The sequence below is a fragment of the Leucopleurus acutus genome (genome assembly GCF_964270905.1).
Source record: "Leucopleurus acutus genome assembly, chromosome: 14".
NCBI lineage: Eukaryota > Metazoa > Chordata > Mammalia > Artiodactyla > Delphinidae > Leucopleurus > Leucopleurus acutus.
The window spans coordinates 38725663-38748579 of NC_139156.1; the positions used below are offsets into that span (position 1 = coordinate 38725663).

At 38.0% G+C, this 22917-nt stretch overlaps 1 long non-coding RNA gene across 1 annotated transcript in view; it reads left to right on the plus strand.

Annotated features, from left to right (window-relative positions):
- Positions 1 to 22917, plus strand: part of LOC309971384 — a 363899-nt gene that overhangs the window by 129917 nt on the left and 211065 nt on the right. The gene's annotated exons all lie outside the window — the stretch shown is intronic.

Genomic DNA, 22917 nt, shown 5'->3' on the forward strand with positions numbered 1-22917 from the left:
GCTCTAGTAGATTTTACATCATGGTCTGCTGCCTAAAGCATGATTTCCCTTGGGGCCCTGTGGTTGTTTAAAGAAACAGTTCCCCTCAATATGAAACCTCTGAAATGTTAGTGAGAGTGGTTAAAGATGTGTGAACAATGTTTAAACTATTTATTTATAGAATTATGGAATGATAGCACTTAAAAAGTTTAAAGAGGTCATCTAGTTGGATCCTTCATTCTACAGATGGGAAAATGAAGTTTTATGGATTTAAGATTAGCATAAGGCTAGGACCTTGTCCCTCAGTCACATTTTAAAAATATTATATAAACATTGACCATAAATGTATAAGCCCAGTTAGAGAAAATTAGCATGCCAGCTTTTCTATACTGAGTGTAGCTTTTCAAAGCAGCCACCCTGGAGTTGATATGGCTGATCCAGAGTTTTGTTGATGTTCAAATCATTTCTGGAATTGCCTTCAGAGCCCAATTATGAGAAAGTCAGACTTGTAATATTTTGGTCATGCCTTGTGTTTCCCTAGGTGCCCTTATCCCACTGAATTGTGTCCCGTATTCCCAAGACTTGTTCTAAGTGATTTTTGATTGTTTCACTAATCAAATTCACCCCAAACCCACAAAGTTTTGCTCTTAGTGTAGATACTAAAATGAAAAAAGAATGAAATTAGAACACTCCCTAACACCATATACAAAAATAAACTCAAAATGGATTAAAGACCTAAATGTAAGGCCAGACAGTATAAAACTCTTAGAGGAAAACATAGGCAGAACAGTCTATGACATAAATCACAGCAAGATCCTTTTTAACCCACCTCCTACAGAAATGGAAATAAAAACAAAAATAAACAAATGGGACCTAATGAGACTTAAAAGCTTTTGCACAGCAAAGGAAACCATAAACAAGACAAAAAGACAACCCTCAGAATGGGAGAAAATATTTGCAAACAAAGCAACTGACAAAGGATTAATCCCCAAAATATACAAGCAGCTTATGCAGCTCAAAATCAAAAAAACAAGTAACCCAAACCAAAAATGGGCAGAAGACCTAAATAGACATTTCTCCAAAGAAGATATACAGATTGCCAACAAACACATGAAAGGATGCTCAACATCACTAATCATTAGAGAAATGCAAATCAAAACTACAATGAGGTATCACCTCACACTGGTCAGAATGACCATCATCAAAAAATCTACAAACAATAAATGCTGGAGAGGCTGTGGAGAAGAGGGAACCCTCTTGCACTGTTGGTGGGAATGTAAATTGATACAGCCACTATGAGGAAGAGTATGGAGGTTCCTTAAAAAACTAAAAATAGAACTACCACATGACCCAGCAATCCCACTACTGGGCATATACCCAGAGAAAACCATAATTCAAAAAGAGTCATGTACCACAATATTCATTGCAGCACTATTTACAATAGCCAGGACATGGAAGCAACCTAAGTGTCCATCGACAGATGAATGGATAAAGAAGATGTGGCACATATATACAATGGAATATTACTCAGCCATTAAAAAAATGAAATTAAGTTATTTGTAATGAGCTGGATGGATGTAGAGTCTGTCATACAGAGTGAAGTAAGTCAGAAAGAGAAAAATAAATACTGTATGCTAACACATATATATGGAATCTAAAAAAGAAAAAAAAAATGGTTCTGACAAACCTAGGGGCAGGACAGGAATAAAGACACAGACGTAGAGAATGGACTTGAGGACACAGGGATGGGGAAGGGTAAGCTGGGATGAAGTGAGAGAGTGGCATGGATATACATACACTACCAAATGTAAAATAGATAGCTGGTGGGAAGCAGGTACATCTCACAGGGAGATCACCTCAGTGCTTTGTGACCAAAGCACTTTGTGACCAAAGAGGGGTGGGATAGGGAGCGTGGGAGGGAGACACAAGAGGGAGGGGATATGGGGATAAATGTATACATATATACACTGATTCACTTTGTTATAAAGCAGAAACTAACACAACATTGTAAAGCAATTATACTCCAATAAAGATATTAAAAAAATTAAGTGGAATTCTAGAACTGAAAAATGAAATATCTGTATTTTTAAAATTTTCCCTGTATGGCTTTTGTCCATATTTCTATTGGGTGGATAGTCATTTTCTTATTTATAGAAACTTTTTAAACTTTAAGGAAATTAGCCTATTGTCTGTTGTATGTGTTGCAAAATTTTTGTTGTTGTTTGCCTTCTGACTTTGTTTATAGTTTTTCCATGCAGCAATTTAAAATTTTTATTTAGTTGAATTTAAAAATTTTTATGGAAAAAAAAAGAAAGTGATACTGGCTTTAAACGGAGTCCTCAGAGGAGAGGCTCTGAATTCATTTATCTGTCATTTCTTATTCACTCACTCACTCACTCACTCATGGACCCGTTCAATCATAGAATATTTATTAAGGCTTACTCTCCTACCCAGCAATGCACTAGTGCGGCTCTGACAATTAGTGAGATCATATTTAGGATAAATGTATGTGTCAAAAGGTGACTTTTTTTTTTTTTTTTTTTTTTTTTGCGGTACGACGTGCAGGCTCAGCGGCCATGGCTCACAGGCCCAGCCGCTCGGCGGCATGTGGGATCCTCCCGGACCGGGGCACGAACCTGTGTCCCCTGCATCGGCAGGCAGACTCTCAACCACTGCACCACCAGGGAAGCCCAAGGTGACTGTTTTAAAGGAGAAAATATTCAATTCAATGTATAAATTTTGCAGAGGCATTGAAAAATCAGTAATCTTCAAGTCACATCTTGTATATCGCCTATGTTGGGTACTCTAATTTGGGGGTAAATAGGCTCCAGACAACTTGGAGAAAGCTGTTCTGAAAGTTATTTGGGGGTATTGTGAAATACCCAGTCTAATATCTGAAAGAATGAGATATGACAGTCTGACATCGATTGCCTCAAAGTATTAATTGCATTTAAAATTATCCAAGTTAACTAGGAGCTCCCAGTCTGCAAAATAAATTTCCAAAAACTGAGTCATGCTTTTGTATGTGTGTAAAAGCTTTAGCATTTTGGGGAAAAATCAACTTTTAGTTTAAAAAACCTTTCAAGTTTGAAAATAATACTGATATTAATAATAATATTTGCATCCATTTAGGTAAGACTTAAACATGCTATATTGTATTATTAGAATGAACCTGGAACATATTTTGATGAATCAGTACTCTAGAGGCTGTTTCTGTGCAGGTTAACTGCTGGAGAATTAAGTGATTAGGATTTCAATGGGTGGTGATCATTTTTCCTAATGATACCATACTCTTTAGGATAAAAGTTCGAAGGCCTAAAAGAGCAGGTGCTTCTGAAAGTAGTTGATCCCAGAAAGACCAATTATATTAGAACCTATGACAATATTTTTAAAAGTATTTCTTATGCCTCAGAAGAGGTTTTGAATTATTTTCTATCCCCTCCATGCCTCCCATTGAAGCTTTTCTCAACCGGCCTATGATTCCCTATTATTTACTTGCCGCTATGCCAAGGCAACCATTGTCTTACCTACTGCTGATCCTTCGGCACCCCACCCTCTGCCACCAGTGCTATTGGCCCCATATAACCCACAGAAACCTGTTTTCTCACTGCCTGCCATCTCTTCCAACTGATAAAGTTCCATTTCTGCAGTTTGCCTGTAAAAATAAGACCAGATCTCCACATCATAAATACTATAGTTATTCACTTGAGCAGAAAAGAACAGCATATAGAGGCTGATCTCATCTGTTAAGATAAAAACAGATCCAATCTCTGTGGTTCTGAGTGGCTCATTGGAGCCAAAGCACGTGGAGAAAACTGAAATGGGTGGAAAATGTATAAAAGGGGGTTTGGTGGGTGGGAGAATTCTTTTGGAGAAGATTTTTTTTCTCATGTCAAAGTGTCTGTGTTTTATTTGCTGTACTCTGTCTACTCTGGTTTTAAGGATGCTATGACTTCAAAAAGTACTGAATGATCCACCTCTATTTTTCAATGAGTATTATGTAAATTGTCAGTATTCAATAGAATGTTTAAAAAATTAATAATTACACTTGGGACCTTATTTTCTAATGAGAGGTGTAGACAAATGAACCATTCTTTCTTTTTAAGAGATGGAACAAATGGTGGTAGATTACGTGTAAATCAGGTTGGAAAGTGATATAAATGACCTCTGTAAGTAATCACCCAAACATAAGGGATGTTTGGATGACAGGGCTTGCTTTCTGTATTGCAAAATGTAGGCATTCGTTTCAGCAAATTTATATTGAGCACTTACATACTTTTTGGCAGGCATTATACTAAGCCCTAAAGATATAATAATGATGAAGGCACCATAAGTTCTTATCATCAAAGAACTTGGAGTTTAATGGAAAAAGCAATTCTGTGCGGAGTGGCCCACGCTACTACAGTAGTCTAGGGTGTTAGAGATGGCACCGTAGATGGTCTCGGGAATATTGCAGTAGGTTTCCTGGAAGAAGTAACATCTAAGTTAAGACCTGAAGGGTATTAGCTAGGAGAAAGGTAATGGGGTGTATGTGTGTGTGTGTGTGTGTGTGTACTTGCATGTGTGTAAGAGAAGTAGACTATTCCAGGTAGAGGGAATATCAAGTAGTTTATCAAGGCTGTAGTTAAAGTGCAAGGGAGGAGTGGTCAGAGATGTAGCACTGAACTTTGCTTTCATAAATAGCAATTTGGTTTTATGTTTGTATTAGCATTTTTCCTCCTTGAGACTCTTCACTTATGACACAAATGTGCTTGAATGTATTTTCCCTTTGCTATACTAGTAAAACACATATTTTATAACCAAGGAAACTGATTTTGGTTCTCAGTCTCCAGTGATATTGGGTTTCACCCTTCTGTCTTCATGGGCTGTAAACCTGTCTCCCGGAATTGAATTTAAGATACTTCTTTGCTTCTGTACATTTCATGTTTTCAAATCTTGAGTTCCTTTTGCTTTTTTATACCTGCTGAGTTGTCAAATACAGCCAATGAAGACCACCTCTCTTCCTTACAACCCAATACTTGTAAGTACTTATAGAACTCTTCCAGAGTTCTATAAGTACTTACAAGTATTGGGTTAGCCACAAAGTTCATTCAGGTTTTTCCGTAAGATGGTATGGAAAAGCCCAAACGAACTTTTTAGCCAATCCAATACTAAACAATTGACCCACCCACATAAATTTCAAAGTACCTTGGCATGCATCATTTCCTGTCTGTATTTTGTTGTTGTTGTTGTTGTTATTTTCTGGCTGTGTTTCAAGATAATAAGCAAACTAGAAACTTGGGGTATTGGCTCAACACTAGTTAGAGGAGAACAGGCAATGTACCACCCCACTACTTGCCTGGGTCTGTGATAGTACCTGATAGTCAAATCATCCCTTGACAGCTTACTCTCAGATGGTTAACTGAAGAGAAAATAAACTTTCACCTCATCTTTCACTGTTACATTTCATTGTTAGAACAGATGAAACATGCTATATTCTAACTGCTATACTGATTATGACCGCCATGAGGGCTATAATTTAGGCCTTTTCTTCTGCTGTGGCTAGAGCAAATATCAACATATTTGTATGAAATCAGAAAGCAGATTTTTACTAGCTCACCTGGAGAAAATGGTATGGTGACCTATTTCTATTTTTTGACTCTCTGGTTGTTATGGATTGAATTGTGTTCCTCAAAAAGGTATGCTGAGTCCTCAACCCCAGTACCTCAGAATTTGGAAATAGGATCATTGCAGATGTAATCAGTTAAGAGGAGTAGGACTCTAACTGAGAGTACTCTACTGGAGTAGAGTATGTCCCTAATCCAAAATGGCTGGTACCTTTCTAAAAAGAATGCCTTGTAAAGAGACGTACACAGGAGACTACAATATGAACACGAAGGTGGAGACCAGAGTGCTGTGTCCATAAGCCAAGGAATGCCAAAGATTGCCAGTAAACCATCAGAATCAAGGAAAGAGGTACGGAACAGATTTTCTCTCACAGCCCTGGGAACAAACCAACCCTGGTGACTATTCAGTCTTGGACTTGTAGCCCCTAGAACCATGAGGCAATAAATATCTGTTGTTTAAGCCACCCATTGTGTGCTCTTTAGTTCTGGCAGTCCTAGGAAACAAATACACTGGCCAATGGATTAATTTCCACCCCTTAGGCACCTAGCCAAAATAGACTCCTGGGAGCCTCCCAGTTTAGAGGACTATGTCCTTTATTCTCCTGGATAATATGGTCACTTTTTGGCAACTGGTCTCCTCTATCATTGATTGCCTATGAGTGTCATCTATCACTGTCAAAGACTAGTAAATTCTGAAACTAACTTACATATAATAAAAAGCCAAATGAATCAGCTATGATGTAGCTCTAACTAAAAATTTATGGAGAATAAACATTCTATAATTTGGGAATTGATCTTTTATGGGTTGTGGGTAAGACTGAATATCTACTATATATATTTATAAGATGACAGAATGAGGACACATATAGTTATGCATGTTTATTCTCAGTTCCTATTGAACTGAGTTGGTTTTTTCCTCTCAAATTTATTATGCAAGTATTATAAGCTCAGCAGCGAATAGGGGACAGGTCAGTGTAGCGTCCATATTTCTGTTTACATGGAGGCAAAGCTAGAAAGGAATCATGATATACTTCAAGAATTTGTGTCAATTTTAGATTAAGGTAGAATATGGTTGTATTCACGTTGTAGACGGTTATTGCAAAAATTAGTAACTGAGTTTTTTCTCTCTATGGGTGATTCACTTCATGTTTAAATAAATGAATATTTAAACATGAAATTAAAAATGAATATTTTTATTCATTAAAAATATTTTTTAATGAAAAATGAATATTTCTATTTCAAGACATGTTTTTATGATAAGAGAATGCTTTCAAGACTATTGAAGAGAAAGCTTCCCATTTTTGGAGGGCATTTTATTTTCTTTGGATTAACCAAGTAGCATCTCAATGCCCATTTTTAGCATAAAATTTATTGGGGTCCTGTGGGAAATATGTTTCCTTCTGGTGGGGACTGTGAAACCCACACAGTAAAGTCCGATAATCTTCTCCCATAGGGATCATCCTCCCTGTGCCTCCACCGTGATTCCAAGGTTAGACTATCATTGAATTTCTTGAGGTCTTAAAAAAAACTTTTATGGAAAATTTGAAACATATAAACACAGAAAGAGACTAGTACAACAATACCCCATATACTCCATCATCTAGCTTCAGATATCATAAACAGTTTGCCAATCTCATTTCATCTATCCCTTCACATTTTCTGGGGTGGGGATGGGTTCAAGCTGTACTATTTCCCTTTTAAATACTTTATTATATTTCTTTAACAGAAAAAGATATTTTTCTTTTACTCAACCACAAGGTCAGTCTCATATCTAACAAAATGAACAATAACTCCTTAATTTCACATACTATTCAGTCTATGGTCAAATTTTCCTGATTGTCTAAAAAATGCCTTACAGAGGGTTTGTTTATTAAGGGTCCAAACAAGTTAGGTATATGGCATTTAGTTTACTTACCTCTTATGTTGCTCTTAATATGTAACATTTCTCCCCATACTACCTCCTCTGCATGCTCTTTGTTTAATAAATAAACCGTGGTGCTTGTCTAACATATTTTTCCCATATTCTGACCTTTTGCTTTCTCATGGTGTGTTTTAACGTTTTTGTCTATCCTTGCTATTTCCTATAAACAATAGATAGATCTAAAAGATTGGTTAGATTCAAGTTAATTTTTTTTCTTTTGGCAAGAATACTTCCTTGATAGGACTATTTTATGAAATAAGAGATACATAATGTCTGGTTGTCCCATTTATGTTTGGATTGACATGACATTTGAGAGTTGTCATCCTGATCCATCCATCTTAAAAGTCCCTGTCAACCTTTAGTCTTTGGTTTTCACAGCCATGGATGTGTTAATTAGATCCATTATTTCTTTAGGGATTACAAAATATTAATTTTATTTTTTATCTTTACTGGGGTATAATTGACAAAATTGTAATATATTAAAAGTGTACAATAAGATGCTTTTACATATGTATATATTGTGAAAGAATTCTCACCATTGTATTAATTATATCCATCACCTCACATACTTACCTTTTTTTCTTTTTTCTTTTGTTTTTAGTGAGAACACTTAAATTCTACTCTCTCGGGCTTCCCTGGTGGCGTAGTGGTTGAGAGTCCGCCTGCCGATGCAGGGGACACAGGTTCATGCTCTGGTCCGGGAAGATCCCACATGCCGCGGAGCGGCTGGGCCCGTGAGCCATGGCCGCTGAGCCTGCGCGTCCAGAGCCTGTGCTCCCCGACGGGAGAGGCCACAACAGTGAGAGGCCCGCATACCGCAAAAAAAAAAAAAAAAATTCTACTCTCTCAGCAAATTTCAACTATGCAACACAGTGCTATCAACTGTAGTTACCATGTTATACATTAGATCCTCAGACTTTATTCATCTTACCAGATTCACCATTTTACTCTGTTTCTGCATGTTCAATTTTTTTTTCAGATTCCACATATAAGTGATACTTTTCAGTATTTTTTTTCTCAGTCTGGTTTATTTCACTTAGAAAAATGCCCTCCAGGTCCATCCTGTCATTTGCAGATGTTAAAGCATCCTTGCATCCCAGGGATTAATCCCACTTGATCATGGGATTTGATCCTTTTAATGTGCTTTTGAATTCAGTTAGCTAATATTTTGTTGAGAATTACTGCATCTATGTTCATCACGGTTATTGGCCTATAGTTTTCTTTTCTTGCAGTGTCCTTTTTGTGATGGTGTCAGAGTAATGCTAGCCTTGTAATATGAGTTCGGGAGTGTTCCCTTCTTATTCATGAGGTAGCATGTTATACATTCTCCTTTGCATCTTCCTTATTTCACTTAAAATACACCAAGAGATAATTCTATTTCAGTATATTGATATTTTTCTCTTTTTTAATTTTTAAAACTTTTATTTATTTATTTTTAAATTTTATTTATTTATTTTTGGCTGGGTTGGGTCTTTGTTGCTGCGTGCCAGCTTTCTCTGGTTGCAGCAAGCAGGGGCTACTCTTTGTTGCCGTGAGCAGGCTTCTCACTGTGGTGGCTTCTCTTGTCGAGGAGCATGGGTTCTAGGCATGTGGGCTTCAGTAGTTGTGGCTCGTGGGCTCTAGAGCGCAGGCTCAATAGTTGTGGCGCACGGGCTTAGTTGCTCCGCGGCATGTGGGGTCTTCCGCGGATCAGGGCTCGAACTGGTGTCCCCTGCACTGGCAGGCGGACTCTTAACCCCTGCGCCACCAGGGGAGTCCCGATATTTTTCTTATTTTTTATAGCTTCCCAAACGTACCATAATTTATGCATATGCCGTAATGTATTAATCAGTCCCCTGTTGTTAAACATTTGGATTGTTTCCAGTCTTATGTTATTACAAATTAAGTATATTTTTGCCAGTATATAGATTCCTAGATATGAGATTGGTAGATAAAGATAAATGCATATGCAATTGTAAATTGCCAAATTTCTCTCCACAGGGTTGGTATCATTTCACATTTTCTTCAATATTCAATGAGAATGTCTGTCTTCCTAGAGCCATGCTAACAGTATATACTGTCAGGTTTTTAAATTCTTGCTAATCAAATAGGTAAATGGTGGTATTTCAATGTTATTATTTTGGATTTCTCTTATTAAGACTGAGATCACATTTCCTTTACGTTTTCCCCCTATTCACTGTTCATATGTTTTTTCCATTTTTTTAACTGGTTGTATGTCTTTATTTTTCTTAGTTTTATTTTATTTTATTAAAATTTTTAAATTAAAAATTTAATTATTTTATTGAAGTATAAATTACATTAATATATAAATATATAAAAATCATGTTAGTTTTAGGTATACAGTGTATTGTTTTGGTATTTGTGTGTATTGTGAAATGATCACCACAAGTCTAGTTAACATCTGTCACCATACGTAGTTATAAAACTATTTTTCTTGTAATTAGAACTTTTTTTTTTTTTTTTTTTTTTTGCGGTACGCGGGCCTCTCACTGTTGTGGCCTTTCCCGTTGCGGAGCACAGGCTCCGGACGCGCAGGCTCAGCGGCCATGGCTCACGGGCCCAAGCCGCTCCACGGCATGTGGGATCTTCCCGGACCGGGGCATGAACCCGGGTCCCCTGCATCAGCAGGCGGACTCTCAACCACTGCGCCACCAGGGAAGCCCTAATTAGAACTTTTGAGAACTATTCTCCTAGCAAGTCTCAAATATGCAATACAATATTATTGATTAATAAAATGTGGTATACGTGTATATATATATAAAATGTATACCACATTTTATTGATCCATTCATCCATTGATGGGCACATAGGTTGTTTCCATATCTTGGCTATTGTCAATAATGCTGCAATAAACATGGCCATGCATATATCTTTCCAAGTTAATGTTTTCATTTTTTTTGGATAAATACCCAGAAGTGGATTTTGCTAGATCATAGGGTAGTTCTATTTTTAATTTTTTGAGGAAAATCCATACTGTTTTCCATAGGGACCACACCAATTTATCTTCCCACCAATAGTACACAAGGGTTCCCTTTACTCCACATCCTCGCCACACTTGTGGAGCTTACTGCATGTTTTCTTCTAGGAGTTTTGAAGTTTCAGGTCTTACGTTCAAGTATTTAATCCATTTTAAATCTATTTTTGTGTATGGTGTAAAATAGTGGTCCAGTTTCATTCTTTTGGATGTCCAGTTTTCCCAACACCATTTACTGAAGAGACTGTCCTTCCCCCCTTATATATTGGCTCCTTTGTTGTAAATTAATTGACCATATATGCATTGTTTTATGTCTGGGCTCTGTGTTCTGTTCCATTTGTCTATGTGTCTGTTTTTATGCCAATACCATATTGTTTGATTACTATAACTTCGTATAGTTTGAAATCAGGGATACTTTCCTAATTTTTAGACAATGTTTATATATTTGGTATACTGGCCCTTCATCAGGAATTTAATTAGTTAAATTTTTCCCAGTTTGTCACTTGTCTTTTGACTTATAGTAGTTTTTTCCATGCTATTTAAAATTTTTATTAGCCATATGTTACTTTTTATTTTATTGTGCCTGGATTTTGAGTGAAAGTAAAGAAAATTTTCTCTGCTTCTAAGCTTTAAAGGAATTTTAAAAAAATTTTCTTCTAGTGCTTACCTGGCTTCATTATTTACATTTAGAAATCTAATCCATTTGGAATTTCCCTTGGTGTATGGGATCATACACAATTCTATCTTTTCAAATGACTGTCCAGTGGTCCTAATACTCACTTAAGAAGTCTGTCTTTTCTTCACTGTTTTGAGATTCTGTCTTTATTAACTACTAAATCTTTAATACCCTTGGGTCTGATGCACTAGGACTTCTAGATATTTGTTGAGAGTTTAAAGTTCTCCATTATATTGCTGCCTTGACATCCATTTTGTGTGGCCATGTGGCCTGCAGGGGCCATCAACTGACACTAGACCCTTCAGCGCATGCTCTAGATAATTTACAAGTAAATGTAAATTCCTGATATGACTCCCCCAATGGCCCTTTTGATAGACAGTGATGTCCCTCACCTCCCAGGGCACTTACATTTTGTGCTCCTTAGGTAAAACCCTGCAGAGTTCACCAAAACCCCAGTCTTTCTGGTTTTAATTAACTAATCTGGCTTTAGCCTAGGCACTCCAAAGCACTCCACCGAAGGACCCTAAAAAAAGCATGTGCCTCAGGTCCTACCACTCTTTCTCCTGCACCCAGCCCTGACTTCCTTGCATGGCCCCTTGAGGCATGCCATGAACTTTTCCCAGGATGTCCAGAAGTAATAAACATCCTATTTTATTTTATTTTATTTTTTATTTTTTTGCGGTACACGGGCCTCTCACTGTTGTGGCCTCTCCCGTTGCGGAGCACAGGCTCTGGATGCGCAGGCTCAGCGGCCATGGCTCACAGTCCCAGCCGCTCCGCTCCATGTGGGATCTTCCTGGACCGGGGCATGAACCCGTGTCCCCTGCATCAGCAGGCGGACTCTTATCCACTGCGCCACCAGGGAAGCCCCCTTGTGATCTTTTGTTGAAAGTTGATGGCTCACCATTCCACACCCCAGGGTCTACTTAAGTGTTAATTTAACAAAGTCACAACAATATTCTATTCCACTCATCCTTTTTTTAATGCTACAATACCACAATTTTAAATATAGAGATTTTTATAATACATTTTACTGGCTGGCAGAGTTAGCTCTCCATTTCATTGTTTTTCTTTTTCAGTATACTCCTGGAGATTCAGGCTTGTTTGTTTCTTCTATATGAGCTCTGTAGTCAACTTGTTTAGCTCCTGAAGAAAGTTGAAGGTATTTTATTGGTATTCATTAATTTTATAAGGAAGCTCAGGGAGAATTAACATTTTTATTATGTTGAGTCCTTCTATCCAGGAACGTGGTAGGAATTTCTATTTTTCAAGTCTCTTTTTGTGTCTTTCAAGTAGAGTTTTCTAGTTTTCCTCAAGAATTTTACACATTTCTTTTCGTTGTTTTTGTTTTTCTCTTTCATTATATTTTCCAACTGGTTATTGTTCTTATATGTGAAAGCTATGGATTTCTGTATGCTGATTTTACATCCTACTACTTTACTAAATTTTCTTATCATTAGTAGTAGTTATCCATTAATTACTTTGACTTTTCTAAATATAAAAATATCATCTGCATATAGAGATAGTTCTATCTATCCCTTTCTCATTCTTAATGCTTCTGATTGCTTTATCTTGTCTAGTTGCATTGGCTGAGCTCTCCAATACAGTATTAAAGAACAAGGAAAAAGAAAGCATTCTGGTCTTGTTCTAGTGTTGCCTTATGTTGTTTTTTTGCTGAGGCATGTATATTTATCAGGTTAAAGAATATACGGCAATTCTTATTTTATTGAGTATTCTTTACATGATTTTTTTTTTTTTGTCAAATGTCTTCCTGACCTCTATGAAGTGATTGTATAATTTTCCTGCTTAAATAATATTGAGCACCTTTGTATTCCTGAAATAAAAATAATTTTGTAATGATGTACTTTTTAATATACTGTAAATTTGTGTCCTCAAAATATTTAAGATTTCTGCAACAATATTTATAAATGAAATTGGTCTGTATTGTGTGTATGTTTTCAGTATTTGTCTGGTTTTAGTATCAATGTTATACTAACTTTATAGGAAGAATTTTGAAAATTTGAAGCTGTTTTTCTTTTTGTACTCTGGGCCATTTAAAGTATTTCAGGGATTATATGATATTTAGATGTTTTATATAATTCTCTTGGGGAAACATCTGGGGTTGGTGGCTTTATTTTTATTTTATTTTTTTAAATTTGTGGGAAGCTCTTTGATGACATTATTTCTTCTATGGAGATTGGTCTATCTCTACTGATTTCCTAGGAATTTATCAATTTTATCTAGGTTATATTTATTTGATAGCATTTTACAATGCATTGTCTCATGTTATTTAAAAAATTTCCTTTGGTTTTTCAGTAATTTATTTTTGCATTTGCTCTTTTTAATATTTGTACTCTAATATTTCTTTCTTGTCTTGTAATTGAATTCCACCTTATCAAAGGCACCTTCCTTGAGCACCCAGTCTAAAGTAGCTCCCTCTCCTTTTTTCTCTAGTCTGTATTATTTCCTTCCCAGCAATTATCACCTTATGAAATTGACCTATGAAATTGTCCTGTTTATTCTTGTGGTCTTGGTACCTAGAACATGGCCTGATTAACAACTTTTCTGAAATGAATGAGCAAATGAATGAGTGAATGCATCTTTTATGTGCCCAGAGACAAATGCAAGCTTTAGGAGAAGAGAAGATTACTACAATTTCTGTTGCATTTTTTGGTGCCTTTCTCCAGGGAGAAATTATATAATTCCTTAGTCTTCTGTAGAAGAGAGAGGTCAATCTTTTGTACAGGCCTTGGTATATCTTTGAAGTTGAAGTTCTTTCCAAATACAAGGGTGTTCATTTCAAAGTGTAGTCACCTGAGATTGTGGGCTAGCTCTATGGACAGCTAGGTAGGAAAGAAAATGGAAGAATGGTCAAGATCCTGGCAAAATTGGATGCTCTGTCAGCTGCCCCCGATAATTTGTTTAGGTACATCTAGGCAGAGAGAACAAGGCTGGTCAAGGCAACACTGGGGCTTTGGACCCTAAACCCTAGCGACCAGGACTGGACCTTGTGTGAAGTGTGGGAGCTCTAGTGCATTTTTGCTTTTAAGTCTACATCAGTGTTTATCAAACTTGAGTAATAAATTAACTGCAGTTAAAAGGAAAAACAAATTTATTATGTATACCATAATTTTACTTAAAGCCTGTTAATAAAATATTAGCTAAGTATGCAGAGACAAAATTAGGCATAAATTTGTTTTACTTATCAATCTTACGCACCTCTAAAAACTAAATAAATTTTAAAATTTCAAATATAGTGAAAAGCCACAAACCAGTAAGAATCAAATAACAGCAATTATTAAATGTGATGCCTGATGCTGTTTTGCTGAAGTTAAATTGCCACTTGTAATGTGATTATGGTTCTCACTACTTTTGTATGGGCTCTTTTGAGTCTGCCTGTCTTTGCTATGGTGAACTGTGATGACTCACTTCTAATCATCACTCTTCTCTGTTCTACTGCAAAGTTCGTATTTGAGCAAATGCTGTGGCATCAGTTGGTCTTCACATGGCACAAAGAACCAATTACATTTAAGCCCATCTTTTCTTAATAATTGGTGCCAAAGTAATACCATTCTATTAATACTTCAAGTAGCAGCATAAACTATTGATTACAAGGTGAAGCTGGGAACTACATGGCTTGGGTTTGAATCGCAACCTCATCAGGTGTCAGCTGTGCATTTTGGGGCGAGTTAATAAGTGTTCTAGTCTTTTCCTTCATCTCTAATAGGATAGAATACTTTATCTCATGGCTGTTGTGGGGATGAATAAGGTATGTGTGTGGAACACTTAACAGAGGGCCTATCATATAGCAAGCACTCAATATAGTCCATCGCTGTTTATGTAAATATTGTAAGATTTTGCTTGGCATCAAAATACAAAATGTAAAATTCTTAAAGGTAATTATTGAACTCCTGGAAAGACCTCAGTTTGAAAAACACTGACCTACACTAAAAGCAGGCAAAGTAGACATTTTGACTCATTTTTCTTCCTACAACCTAATATGAGCCGTTTGGATTGTGGCTTCGAACCTTTCAAGATTCACAGTATATTTAGAATACTAAAAGTTTTGGGAATACATTTGAAGAGATTAAAAAGTAATCACTGGTATAGAGAAAGAACAAATTTCAGGATGAAAAAAAAAACCACTTGTATTCATTCCAGAACCTGAGATTAGACAACACTGTATACTTCGATAAAAGTGTACAATTTATTTTTACTACTGACGAGAAAACAGCCATAATGATAACACCTGTCAGGTAGAACATTGAGTTGAGTGAGGATTTGTGTGACATGTTGTAGAGCAGTAAAGGGCTTTTAACCTTCTGCAGGTATGAGGTATCGACAAAATTCAGCTAACTCCAAAGAAATACCACATGATCAGTGGAACCCAGAAGGACTTAGCTTTGGGAGTATATAAGTACACAGGGCAGTAAACAGTTCTATACAGATAATGATAGGCTGCTAAAGGTGATCAATTAGAGTAAGAATAATATGTATCTTTACCTGGAGCCCGAATAACCGTGCACATTGACTGACCAACATTTAGCAGAGAGTTCAGCACAGCAGTGTGCAGTGGCCCACAATTTGAGGCTCACCACTGCCCTAGCTAAGAGGTTCTCAACATTGTCTGTACCCAAGTAACGCTTTAAAAATGCACTGACGGTGAGAGGCCCGCGCACCGCGATGAAGAGTAGCCCCTGCTCACCGCAACTAGAGAAAGCCCTCACACAGAAACGAAGACCCAAACACAGCCAAAAATAAATAAATTAATTAATTAAATTAAAAAAAAAAGAAAAAGAATGGGGGAGCAGTATAAGTCCTGGAATAGGAACATTATATATATATATATATATAAAAAAATGCACTGACACCTTGGACCCACCCCGACATTTTCATTTTATTGCTGTGATAAGAGGCCCAGAGTCAGTGGGATTTAAAATCTCCCAGGTACTTTTAATGGTCAGCCAGGGTTGAGAAGCACTGTTCTAGATATTATTACTATATTGGTTAGAAGAATAAGGGAGTGATGGACTCAGGGAAGTTTGTGCTAAAGGTAACAAGCGATATCTTGCACCAATTCACCTTGTTTACACTTCTTCCAATACAATCCCATCTTTTAGTAATGGGGCACAATTTTAATTTTATCTTTGTAATATGTAAATTCTCTTCTGAAGATATCTAGGGGGTCTGGAGCTCTCCCTACAAGCTAAAGTAGTCCACTAATAAATTTCTGGTCAACCCTAGAAAACGCTAGAAAATTCAAGAGAGCACATATTGGCTGAGCTCCTAGGAACAAGGCACTGTACAAGTATGGGAAGTAGGAAAGAAGCCATATGAATATGATACTGGCGAGAAGGGCTATTCATTACAGTGTTGTTTTAAATTGTGAAAACTTGCAAAATAACCTGACTGTCCTTCAACAGGGAAAATGGATCAATAAGCTATGGTGTTCCATACAAGGGAATGCTGTAGAAAAGTTAACATGAGTGAACTAGAGTGGCCTGTCTCAAGGTAATTATCAAAATATGTGGCAAATACGGTAAGTTGAAGATCATATGTACTGCATGTTAGTACCATTTAGAAAAAGTTTGAAAATGTGCAAAACAACAATGTATACTATTTTTGGATATACACAATGGGATAAATGAGAAAAGATGTGAGAAAAAAATTGGAATGGTGATACTTCTGTGTGTGTAAGCTCCATGAAAGCAGGGGTTTTTGTTTCATTTACTGATGTACTTCCATTCCTAGACCAGTTCCTGGCACTTAGTAATGCCTGAGAAATATTTATTGACTGAAACAACTGGTAAGTGGGAAAGAAATGGAATCAGGAATGGATCTGCAAGGTCTTCAAATATAAATGGTACTTTTATTTCTTAAAAAACATTAGGTAATAATGGCAAAACACAAACATTTGATAGAGCTTAATGGTGGATACATGGGTGTCCATTATGTTATTCTTTTGACCTTTTCTATATGCTTGAAATATTGCATTGAGAGTTTTAAAAAGAGTAGATGCAGAACAGACAGAAATTAACGTGACTGATGAGAATGACTGAGATTTCAAATCTGGGTGACTGGAGAATAGCAGTGCCTCTAAGAGTTGCAATTACTAAATGGAAATCAGGGATGAAACAGAGGGTGACAGCACCACTTTTGGATGCATGGTATTTAAAATTCTGGCTGGATTTCATGTAGAAATGCCCCCAAACCTACTGGAAATGTTCATTCTGATGTCATCAGTTTTGAGAAAAAAGAATCAGGATATAGTTTAAGGGCTTCACATTCAGTTTTTCCTGATGTACTTTTAGAGCAACACAGTTAGAAGCTGAAAAGCCATGGAAAGTTCCTGAAAAAGCAATATTAATGAAGGGACCTGCCATTTGACTCAAAATTAATACCTGATTGCCTTAAATGCTAAGGGATTAAAAGCCTTGGCATATGGAGGTGGTGAGCTCTGGGGTAGGAGTAGCTGGAGGGCAGTGATATTCTGGGCCAACAGAGCAGGCCTTTCTTGTACTGAGATAAAATTGGCCTTTGAGATTGGTGGCACAAATAATACTAGGTCCCCACAGACAGCTTTTGGGTTTAACTTCTGACTCCTTTCCCTCCTCTCTCTCTCCAAGTGGGTAATTGGTCCACATGAGACCAGACAGACCCCTAGCACTTAATTATCTGGATTTGGTCCTCAGGGCTTGTACTTAAATAGCCTGGCTCTTAGCAGGAGGAGATGAAGACTGGGTGAAATAAAAACTCTTCAGTGAGAGTCAAAAGGCCTGGATCCCTGTCCTGGTTCTGTCATAAACCATCTGGTAAGTTTTGGATAAGTTCCTTAGTATTTCTGAGTCTTATCAAGGATTTGATCTTGAAAGTCTCTGAACTCTACGGCTGCTGTTATACATAGATTTCATCTTCATTGCCTTTATAGACCGATTCATAGTAGCTACTTGGAGAAGTGTATGGAAAAGAATTGGGAGATGGTGTTTGGGTCCAGTGGGAAAGTGTGATCTCATTGATTTGCATTGTCTGACATGTGTTGGGTCCAGATTAGCAGCCAGATAATGGTCTTTACCCTTCCTGATCTACAGAATTCTATAAATGTGCCTTTTCAGGGATAAGATATATAGGTAGAGTTTCCAGAAGGTGAAGAAAACCATTTCTTACCCTACTTCAACCCTCTTCCTCTCCAACAAAATACACAAGTTCCCCTCTTGGCTGATAGATAACATTGGACACTAGAGAGAGCGGGGGAGAAGGCAGGCTATTTATCCCAGGATGAATCTACATACACTCTTTGGGGTTTTCTCTGTGTTAAATCTGCAGCGCCATCTACTGAATCAGGTAGGAAATAGTACAAAGACTGTAAAAGCATTACAGACAATGAAAGGAAATCTGCTTTTCACGTAAGAGCACATATTTTAATCTCATAATTTAGCTGCACTTTCATTATAATAGTTTGATAGGTGAACCCTTTTGAGAAACTCTCACACCAGTTTTAATTCCATGTAAACAACAGTCATGAGTAGGTTGTCAATAAATGTTGAATCACTTGTTTCCCTTTTACAAAATGAGTATTTTAAGTGATAGAGTTGAAGATTAAAAACTCAAAGCCCCAAAGTACATTTCTGATGTCCTTGTAGCCACAGTAAGTTTTGTTCAGGGTCTATTAGATTTTGCTCCAAATTAGTATTCCCAGTACTGTTTATACTAGTGTCATGAAAAAAGTTTCATGATCCAATAAATTTGGGAACTACTATATGCTCAACCCCTCTTTCACAGATTCACAATGTACATTAGGATAATAGAAGTTTTTAGACACTCTGAAGGTAAGAAATCTATTTAAGTTTGTCTAATTCAGTGTTTCCTATATTTAGTTGAACGTAGCTTATTTATTTGAAAGCATTTCAGATATTGGTCTTTCATATGGCAGACGCAATTCTAGGTGCTTCGTATGTGTTACCTGATTTATGCTTCATTACAGGCATCTGATTTTACCTCTGTTTTACAGAGGAAATTGTTGACATGTTAGAAGCAACTTTTGAAGAGCATATAGTTAGAAAGTGACAGTGTTAGACTTAAAACCCAGGCCTGCCTGGTTCCTAAGAACATGCTGTTTCCAATTGTATCACATGGCCTCTCAACAGGACCTTTCAGGTATCTAATGGCTGAGGACAGAATCTTCTGCTTGGCAAGGAGGTGGGAGTCACAAGAGCGCTGCTTTCAGTTGGCTCTTCCCTTGGGTAGAGACACTTTTAAAGTACACTCGTGTAGAAGCAAGTGATTCTCTTCTCCTGGAGGTAAGAAATTGTGGCCTGCTGTGCTAGATGGTCTTTTCGTGCTGCTCCTCAAAAACGTAACCATCTACTTCCAAAGCTGCTGTTGTTTTGGAGAATAACTGGAGAGAATGGATGTCTCTAAGTAATTTAATTTGCATAAGATGCTTCACCTCTAGTCTCTTCCCAGGTCTGTACTAGGCACTGGGTTTCTTAGCCATGAAAGCAGAATTTATAGTCTAATTCTCTGAGATTCAACTTTCAAAGTCACTTTCCTGAAGGGATCATAGATTTTGTACCTTGCCAGTAAAGAACAGCTATTAAAGAACAGATAACTCCAGAAGGTCACTCATCCAGAAGCTATTTTTAGGCAGACTATTTTGGGTACTTTATATAGAAAAGCTGGATGAGAGCAAGCTTTTAGAACAGAGGGCAGGAAAAGATGGGCCCTTTGACTCCTGGCTCTGTCTCTCGCTTTCTGTGTGATTCTCAAAGTCTCAGTTTCCTCAGGTGTTAAAAGGAAGTGAATGTACCTAGTTCTTGAGGCTTAATTGAGTACCAAATGAGATCCTGAATATCTATATTCTCCCACTCCAAATTCTTATGAGTCTATAAAACCCAACAAAGACAATGACATAGGAATACAATTGACAAGATTTATTAACATGGTGGAGGAAACTTGTATGTCTGACCCATGTTGTAGAAGGTGTTTTGGATGTCCCGCCATCTTCAAGTGGTAGATTAAAAAGAAAGTGAATTTTAACAGTTTGATCAGGAGAGAGGTGGCCAAGATGGTGAAGTAGGAAGACCCTGAGCCCCCCTCCTCCCATGGACGCACCGAAATTACAGCTACTTATAGAGCAACCATCTATGAGAATGACCTGAAGACTAGCAGAAAAGATTTTCCACAACTAAACACATAGAAAGGAATCATGAGACAGGTAGGAGGGGTTAGAGACACGATGTAATCAAGACCTACTCCCCTGAGTTGGTGACCCACAAACAGGAGGAGTATGACAATTGTAGAAGTCCTCCCCAAGGAATGAGGGGTACAAGTCCCCATCAGATTCCCTACCCTGGGAGTCCTGCACTGGGAAGACAAGCTCCCAAAATGTCTGGATTTGAAAACCAGCAGGGCCTATGTTTGGGAGAGCCAGAGGGTTATAGGAAATAGAGACTCTGCTTTTAAAGGGCATATGCAAAATCTTGTGCTCTCAAAGTCCCAGCACGGAGGCAGTAGCTTGAAAGAAGCCTGTGTCAGACCCACTTGCTGATCCAGGAGGCAAGAGGGACTGCCCCTGGGGATGGAGATGCTAGTGGCAGCCATGTTTGAGAGCTTATTCTACCATAATAACACTCATTCTGGCAAGCACCATTTTAGAATTCTCTCTCTAGACTATTGGCCCTGGGGACCCAGTCCCACCTTCCAGAAGGCTGGCACCAGCTCCATTCCCCACCCCGACCCCCCATGCCCAGACAGGCCACACAGCCAACCATGCAGGAAGCCTACCCTTATCTCCAGCAGCCACTGCACAGGGCACAGCCTCACAACCAACCAGACCCGAGGCCAGCTCTGCCTACGAGCACACCCAGAGTAGTCAGCCCACCACAACAGAAAGGCACATGCAGCCCACATAGAGGATACCCCTAGAGCACATAGCTCTGGTGACCAGAGGGGAGTATGCTATTGGACCACATAGGATGTCTTCTACGTAAGGCCACTTCTCCAAGATTGGGAAATACAACCAACCTACCAATGCATAGAAATAGACACAGAGAATTGGGCAAAATGAGGACACAGAAAAATATATTCCTAATAAAGGAACAAGACATAACCTTAGAAAAAGAACTAAAAAAAAGTGGAGATAAGCAATCTATCCGATAAAGAGTTGAAGGTTATGATCATAAAGATGCTTATTGAACTCAGGAGAAAAATGGATGAACATTGAGAATGTCAACGAGGAGAAAATATAAAGAAGAAGCAAACAGCTGAAAAATGTGACTGAAATAAAAATACACTAGAAGGAATAAACAGTAGATTAGATGATAAAGAGGCATGGATCAGTGAACTGGAAGACAGAGTAGGGGAAATCATCCAAGAAAAACAGAAAAAAGGAAAAAGTATTTAAAAAAATTAGTATAGTTTGAGACCTCTAGAACAACATCAAGTGTACTAACATTGGCATTTTAGGGGTCCCAGAAAGAGAAGAGACAGAGAAAGTGGTATTTCCTCTTATTTGAAGAAATAATAGCAGAAAACTTCCCTAATCTGGGAAAGGAAACAGACATCCAAGTCCAGGACATACAGACAGTCCAAAACAAGATGAAGCCAAAGAGGTCCACACCAAGACACGTTATAATTAAAATGGCAAAAATTAGAGAGAAAGAGAAAATCTTAAAAGCGGCAAGAGAAAAGCAACTAGTTATACACAAGGGAACTCCCATAAGACTATGAGCTGACTTTTCAGCTAGTAGATCAACCACTTATGCAGTTAGTAGGAAGGTTAAAAGACAAGAGTAGCAAAATCATCCGTATCCACAATAAGAGTTAAGGGATACACAAAACAAAAATATGTAAAATATGATGTTGACAATAGTAAATGGGGTGGAGGGAGACGTAAAAATGCAGGGTAGTTAGAATGCATACGAATTAGATTACCAACTTAAAATAGTTATATATAGGTTGTTATATATGAACCTCAGGGTAACCACAAACCAAAAACCCAAAATAGATACACACATGAAAAAGAGAGAGGAATTCAAGCATAACACTAAAGATAGTCATCAAATCATAAGGGAAGGGCTTCCCTGGTGGTGCAGTGGTTGGGAGTCCGCCTGCCTATGCAGGGGACACGGGTTCGTGCCCCGGTCTGGGAAGATCCCACATGCCGCAGAGCAGCTGGGCCCGTGAGCCATGGCCGCTGAGCCTGCGCATCCGGAGCCTGTGCTCCGCAACGAGAGACGCCACAACAGTGAGAGGCCCACGTACCGCAAAACAAAAACAACAACAACAACAAAAAATCATAAGGGAAGCGAGCAAAAGAAGAAGAAAGAAACAAGAACTATAAAAAGAACCAGAAAACAAGCAACCAAATGGCAATAAGTACAAAACTCCAGAGATTCAAGGTCAAACCTGCCAGAGGTCTACTTGCCCAGGGAATCCAGGTGCTTGGGGTGAGGGAAAACTGACCCTTGCCATTTAGCTCCTCTACAAAACTCCTCTTGGTTCTGGGGGAATCATTGAAACACCAAAACCTGCACTTGATGGGGAAGGAGCTCACTCTGATGGGGGTTACCATGCACCATCTTGCTGGGGAGATAATATCAGTTGCAAGGGAAGGACTAAGGAATGCCTCAGGGTGTGCGGGTCGTCAACTTGGCTTCTAGCCTAGCTTCCTGCAGACCATCTCTTTGTCTGCGGAGGAGGAGAGCTATAACAGATGACGTGATTTAACAGAGTGGTTGTGTTAGTTTGGATCCTATGAGAA